The sequence below is a fragment of the Zingiber officinale genome, chromosome 4A (genome assembly GCF_018446385.1).
Source record: "Zingiber officinale cultivar Zhangliang chromosome 4A, Zo_v1.1, whole genome shotgun sequence".
NCBI lineage: Eukaryota > Viridiplantae > Streptophyta > Magnoliopsida > Zingiberales > Zingiberaceae > Zingiber > Zingiber officinale.
This window is the reverse complement of record NC_055992.1, coordinates 24,562,217-24,569,369: the sequence shown is the minus strand read 5'-3', so window position 1 is coordinate 24,569,369 and position 7,153 is coordinate 24,562,217. Positions and strand designations below refer to the sequence as shown.

At 40.7% G+C, this 7,153-nt stretch overlaps 1 pseudogene; it reads right to left on the bottom strand.

The window, feature by feature from the left end:
• Positions 1 to 440: 440 nt before the first annotated feature.
• LOC121969726 lies at positions 441 to 4,089 on the bottom strand (annotated as a pseudogene).
• Positions 4,090 to 7,153: the final 3,064 nt, after the last annotated feature.

Here is a 7,153-nt window from a genome sequence, read left to right as displayed (position 1 = left end):
TCGAGTATCACATGACTTAATATATATCACAAGATGCATGATGCAATTTGAGCCTCTAATGTTTAGCTAGGGTGTCACGTTTCTTCAAAGATATGCAAAGCATGTGACACTTAGGGTTCTTGATGCTTCGTTTGGATCACATTTGACGTAATGATAGTTGTATGCTATGGAGGTCTCTTTTAGTTGATACATGGGATGTGTTTCAACCTTCTTTTACAATAATTCATTTCATTGAGCGAGTATTATATAATGTATTATGTGCATAACTATGGTTAAATTAGACATCTTCGTTTACCTTTTTTTTATTTAATTGTTGTTTAACATTTTGTGGTGTCTTCTAGTGAAACTCTCCTACCAATAACATTTTTACTTGTATGCTTATATTCAAATTAGTCTGAGGTGAATGGTAAGATGTCGTGTCATATTATTAGACGGACTACTAGAAATTGTCAGTATCATGCTGATTTCATGAATTACCTCAATAGTCTGCTCATGCAAACAAAGGGATTTGCTGATTACTCTACAAAATTATGCATCTTATATAAGCATTCTATAGCTACAATATCACGATCCACAAGGATGTGCAAACAAAAGGTGAGCAAGTAGGGATGTAGAAGAAAAAAACAATTACTCTACTATAATATAGAATTCAAGTTACTCTCTAGTTGAGGAATTTACAGGGGTTAAATCATCTAGATATCTCTTCTACAAAGTGGACAAGAGCCATGCCTGACGAGCCAACTGTCGATGCATGGCAAATGGAACAAGTGTTGGCAATGAGGCAGACTCCTCACTGTTTCATCGAATTGGAAGTCCTGAAACCATAATTCAATCATCCATTGTTAATAACTACAAAATAATTCATCAAAATTATAATGAAAATATGCTAGTGGAATTCTTGTATAAAATTAAGATGGCAGCATGATCATAATACTACAAATTATCAGTATGATTCATTCATTCTTAGTATATAACATCTGCCTTTTTAGTAATTTTAACCAAGTTGTTTTAAGCATAGAACACTAAGTAATACTAGTCATTCTTTGTTTAAGAGTTAATATTGGACAAATGCAGAGTTCATGCATCCTCATTAGCTGCCTTTGCTTTTTAATAGTTTAATTGAAATTTTACGAGCGCAACTTTTAAGTTCTATCTGATGTTTTTGATAGAGCTTCAAAACATAATCTTAAAGCACATCTATATCTTATATATGAGCAAGGAAATCTACCTGCAGGCATACTGAACAGCAGAATTTGTCCCCTGCAGCTTCAATATTTGCGGCAGTAATTTTGATTTCTGGGAGCCTTCTCACAGAATCTATGGATAACCCACATGCCGTGCTATCTATTTCGAATAAATCAGAAGTCTCCATCGAGGGCAAGTTAATAGCACTCATCTGCACTCGAATAAAATTTAGTTAGATTAAAAGAATGTAGCATGAATATCTTCCTTTCAAATGCTTATTTACAGCTCAGAAAGAGCATGTACCTGGCTTTGCACTGCATTCTGCATCGCTGGGCCAACCTTTTCTCGAACAATTCTTCCACTCAATAGGCTACAAATTATGTCAAGCTGCAAGACAATCAAGCTTGAAATCACTTTTCAAGAAAGAAAAAATAATGCTGAATTATTGTTTTGAATAATCTTAAAACTGAAACTTTGGAGTAATAATAGAGCTTTAAGTCATCAATATATTCATTTCATATAGAACATGCAAGTCGATTATTTTGTATTTACTCTTTAATACAATCTCTTCTTTAATCCTAGGAGATCTTTTATTAATTAATTGCAAATGTATATTTGATTAAACCATGAAAACATATTCTACCATTGAATTTAAGAAAATATTATGGCATGTTAAGCTGATGTTTGGCTTGTCAATACGTGAGAAACTAGAGTTATCAAAGTATCATTACCAAAATAAGTACCATTTAACTCCTAACAACAACAACCACCAAGCTTTATCCCATTAGATGGGGTCGGCTACCATATAACTCCTAAATAGGTATAATTGTGCATTTATTTTACAACAAACTTATATTGATTAATTCCTATAAAAAGATTCTGACTACACCATGTTATGCGGCCCAAACTGTGCAAAGTTTTATAGTATTTGAGAAATATTGATCAATACTGACTGTTTAAGTCCCCAACTAACATGATCAATTGATTAAGCCCTAAAATTTGTAAAAATAATATAGACCAAACTGTTTAAACTGTTAATATTGGATATTGAAGATATATCCTATTTTAAGCCCTCTATTGAATGAATTATTTAGCAAATTCCCTTTAGTTATGTTTTTACTCCATTGAATATGAAAAATATTATGCCCCGCGTCTAATCTGTTTAGATTCATATAACATGTCGACAATTGGCATAGAGGATATTCTTCTAGACTGCAATTATTTTCATCATAGAATACATTACAGTGAAGTTCTCTGGTGCTATTAGATTAATCTGACTTACCACATATAAAACACTCCAAATTCCTGATTCCCTGGAGTTCCACAAATAGAGAGATGATTCAACAGCTTCAATGGAGAAGACTGCCCCTGAAATAGCTCCGATTCCAGCCCCACGTATTAACCCGCTCTCAGTAGCTAGGCCGATAAGAGCGCGCGCCGGTGATTGCCCCTACTAGTGAACCAACTGCACATAAGAAAATAGCAACATCAAGATCAAAAAATGAACCCCAAACAAAGAAAACTTCCAAACTAAACAAAAGTAGAAGCGCGCAGGAATAATCTAAAGAACATTTTCTTCTGTAAAAGTAACTTAGATTATTTAGTTAACGTGCCTATCCATAAAGTTGTTCAAATTCAGATATAGCGCAAACAATTAAATTATCAATTTATTCTAAGAAGATGATCAGTCCAACTTGCTTCACTAGCTCATTAATCCCTAGCCACTTGGTGGTCGTGAGCGTAATAGCCTTTTACAATAATTCAGTAGCTCGTTAATCAAATTTAACATTATAGATCTGTAGGTGGGGCAATAAGCAGTGTTCCAATTAAGTCTAAGGAATGGCGCAGAAAGGGAAAGGAACATTAAATGACCTATTAAATAGATCACCAAATATTTTGCATTAAAAATAAAAGAAAATTATTGCTGGGACAACAATTCATATTATATTAATTATGCCACAAATATCAATAAAAATCTACACAAAATAAAATAATTATATATTTATTGAAAAATAATTTAATAAATAAACAAAACTATATAAAGATATTAAATTATATTATGTATCAACCTATGAAGTATGTCTCCTACACTGCTCGCCCAAATTGTAGCAGCCCTGATATAGGATAAAACCAGCTAGGAGAAAAGCAAACGCGTTGAATGATACGATCCGAATTCTCTTAGATGAAATATAGCCGAATTTAACTGTAATCAATTGAAGCGGGCAGAAGAACAATAGACGAAGTGAAACAGGAGCGAATCATAACAGATCACCCAGATAATTCGCATCAAAGGATAAATTCGAAACGATTGAAGCAGATTAAAGCAAGTGTATACCAAACTCGGCCTTCTGGCTAAGATTAAGGGTTTAATTTTTTTTTTAAAAAAAAAAAGGAAAAAGAGAGAGATCAAAACATGGTCGAAGGGAGGCAATCGAAGGAAGAGAAGGGGAAAAAAAACGAAGAACAAAGCGAAGGGGAAAAGAAAACCCCTACCTGTTGCAAAAACACATGTGAACACCGCACGCACGACTCTTTTTACCACGAGAGACACAGTGCGTCGGCGGCCGCCTCTCTCCCTGCCTCTCCTGGCGGAAGACGGGAAGGAAGCAGAGGAGCTGAAGGAAGAAGAGCGAGCAAAGCCGTCCATTTCGTCGATCTGCTGGTGGATCAAGCCAAAGCGATGATAATAATATAGAAAGAGAAGGGGGGAGGCGATGCTTAAGGGCGAAGCGAAGAAGAGAGGGAAGGTGGAGAGGAAGGAGGCGAGCAATTAATGCAAAAGGAAACGGCCTTTTGAGGCCGTTGGCTTATTTAGCGCAGCGTGGCGTGCTGCAGCAGCCGTAGTAGTGGATTGCAATTGAAGAGGTCGCGCCGTGGTTTTTGATTTCTGAACACCGGCCGAGTTCGTTTAGCAAAACCCCCGTAATAGGACTCGCAGCTCACAAGTCACACGCTTTGGATGAATCATCGAAAGCAATACTGCTGAATTTTGACAGTGACGATAATTTCTTTTTGTTTTTTTTTTTTTTTATCCAGGGAAAGGAAGGGTGGATTGGTGGCGAATGGATTGGAGCAGATTACCGATTGATCTAAGACGGCAACTACAGAGCTAACAAACATAGGCAATTAATAGGGTTCCCTAATTGTTTAGCACTCCTTTTCTTAATATTATATTAAAATAATATTTTATTCATAATTTAATACGTTTTGATATTTTATTCAACCACTTCACTTACATTAATATTCAAATCATCCATCCCTTTGTAGTAGTTGATTAGGCTCACTCATGTATTCCTTAAAGTATGTCCTTAGGTAATATGAATGAAGATAATTTACGGAATTAATTTAAAATTGTCTGTCAAATATCTAGAAGGTGGAAGAATTTTTTTTTTTCTTTTCCTGAGGGCATATGTCGGTCAAAATTGATCATTTATCCTATTATAATAAAGTTATCACCATCTAACCAATCTCATCCCATTCAATGACTTAAAAGTTCGTTGAGATCAAAACAAAGGATACTTTTGAGACATCCGAGAGACCTATGATGAGGAGCACTATAATAGTGTTGGAGTAGATTTTAAGCAATGACCTAATACGACTAGGTTCGCAGCTGATGACTCGAGGTTAATAAGAGATCAAAGAAGGTTGTATGAGGCAAACTAAGAGAATGTAGGCCACCTTCGCTGTGACGTTGACCACCTCCAAGGTCGCCATCAAGGAGAGGAGGTCACCTTCGCTGTGACGTTGACTACCTCCAAGGTTGGTCATCTCCAATGTCGACGGCCGCCTGCTTTCTTCTCGACACCAACGACTTTGGACTCGCTACCGCCTCCTCTCCACATGCGTTGCCTCCAACCGCCGTCGACACTAGCAGCCGCCTGCTTCCCCTTCTCCCTCTCTATGCACCGCAGTCTTGCTCGCCGGCAACCACCCAACACCACAGCCACGCCCCGCCGATGCCTCATTCGACTCCTCACGTCACCGCTACCACACAAACCCACGCGGGAACACCACCACATGTTTTCTCCTCTCTCTCTCTCTCTCCCAGGAGTCGGCTGCAGCCAGTGGGGGCTCGTCGTCTCCCTCGATGCTCGCCAAACGCTTCGTCGTGGCCTTTCCACATGCATGCAGCGGCTTCTACTACCGAACAGGCATCTGCTTCTACTACTGGGCATACCTTCGAATGTCAAACAACACTACCGCTTCCCCCCTCTGTGCGCTGGCAGTGCACACTCCGATTTCTCAATTCATCAGCAAGCCGACAGTCGCTCTTCAGCATCTGTCTCCTGCTACTCTTGACACGTTCTAGCGCCGAGGGCATTGATGTCGCATTCCACAACCCTCGCCTTCACGCCACATGCCGGTAATCCATGTGTCAACGGTCCCCGCGCCGACTCCGTCCTTGTTCTAGCTTTGTATTGTGGTTGTGGGCTAGCTTGTGTACTGTTGTTACTATCCGGCTCCATATTGTTGTTATATCTTGGTCTGCGTGCTATTTCATATCTCGGCCTGTGTGCCGATATCATATCCTGACCTATGTGTGGATGTCACATCTCGATTTACGTGTCGATGTTAGGTCCCGACCTTTATGTCACCTTCCGGGTTCATGCTATCTTCCAGGCTCGGTGCCGTCAGATCCAGCTTTTCATCTTGCTCGGAGTCATCTGCTCTTCCAGGTCACGACAACCTGAGCAACGTTCCAACCAGCTCACCGATCCACCCTAGGGCGCCCCTGGGCCAGGGTACGTTATCGTACTTACTCTTCGTCCATTTCATTATTCCAATATTAGCCTATTTCTTATATATTCATTGGATTTACCTCAAGTATTAGGTATCAGAGACCGAGGCGACCCGATCGCTAGCTGTAGATAGCGTTGACTAGAGGACTTTTGACGACATGGTCAATATAGAAGTCATCTCAGTATACCCCCCCTCCAGGACATCACGATTCGGTCAACATTCCATCCACCTCACCCGATAGTCCGTTTGACTCAAATTGCTGACAGGATCAATTTGGCGCCGTCTGTGGGAATCTTCTCCACCTGTTCTGGAATGTGAAGATTGATGATGTCAGGAGATTCTCTGCCATTATCATAGTCCTAGAGGATCCTAACGAACATATTATCTTCTCCCCTCACTCCACGGGTATTCGGGAATCGAGGGATTGACTTGGAGCCTCAGATGGTCGACAGGTTAGTATTTCCATTATATTTTTTTTCCCGACTCCATGGGTATTCGAAGTCAAGGGACCGAGACAGATCCTCAGCCGATCGACACCACTTCGCGATCAGGTATGATAAAGGCTCTGCCCCGTCATATTGCTACAGGCTCCGCTTCTATGGACTTCCTGTTCGGGGTTTATCCTCCCCGTTCGGGGTTGAGCGGTCTTCATTAGTCTTGGACCAACTTATCGGATTCTTCCCCCATTCAGGATCGAGCGATCTTCATTGGTCTCAGACCAACTTATCGAATTCCTTATCTCCCCCGTTCGGGGTCGAGCAGTCTTCACTGGTTTTGGACCATCTTATCGAATTCCTTATCTCCCCCATTCGGGGTCGAGCTGTCGCCACTAGTCTCAAACTAGAGTATCACCACCAGTCTCGGATGGGAGTATCACCACTGGTCTCGGACCAGAGTATCACCACTGGTTTCAGACCGGAGTATTGCCAACGACCTCTCGGTCAGGCTTTCCAGACTCTCGCCCCAGCGCAAGTTATAAGCGAGCATGCTCTCGCGACTAACGACCTCTCGGTCAGTGTTCCAGACTCTCGATCCAGCGCGAGTTATAAGCGAGCATACTCTCTTGTCCAATGACTTCCCAGTCGACATTCCAGACTTTCACCCCAACGTGAGTTATAAGTGAGCATGCTCTCATGACCAACGACCTCTCAGTCGGTGCTCCAGACTTTCATCCCAATGTGAGTTATAAGTGAGCATGCTCTCATGACCAACGACCTCCCGATCAGTG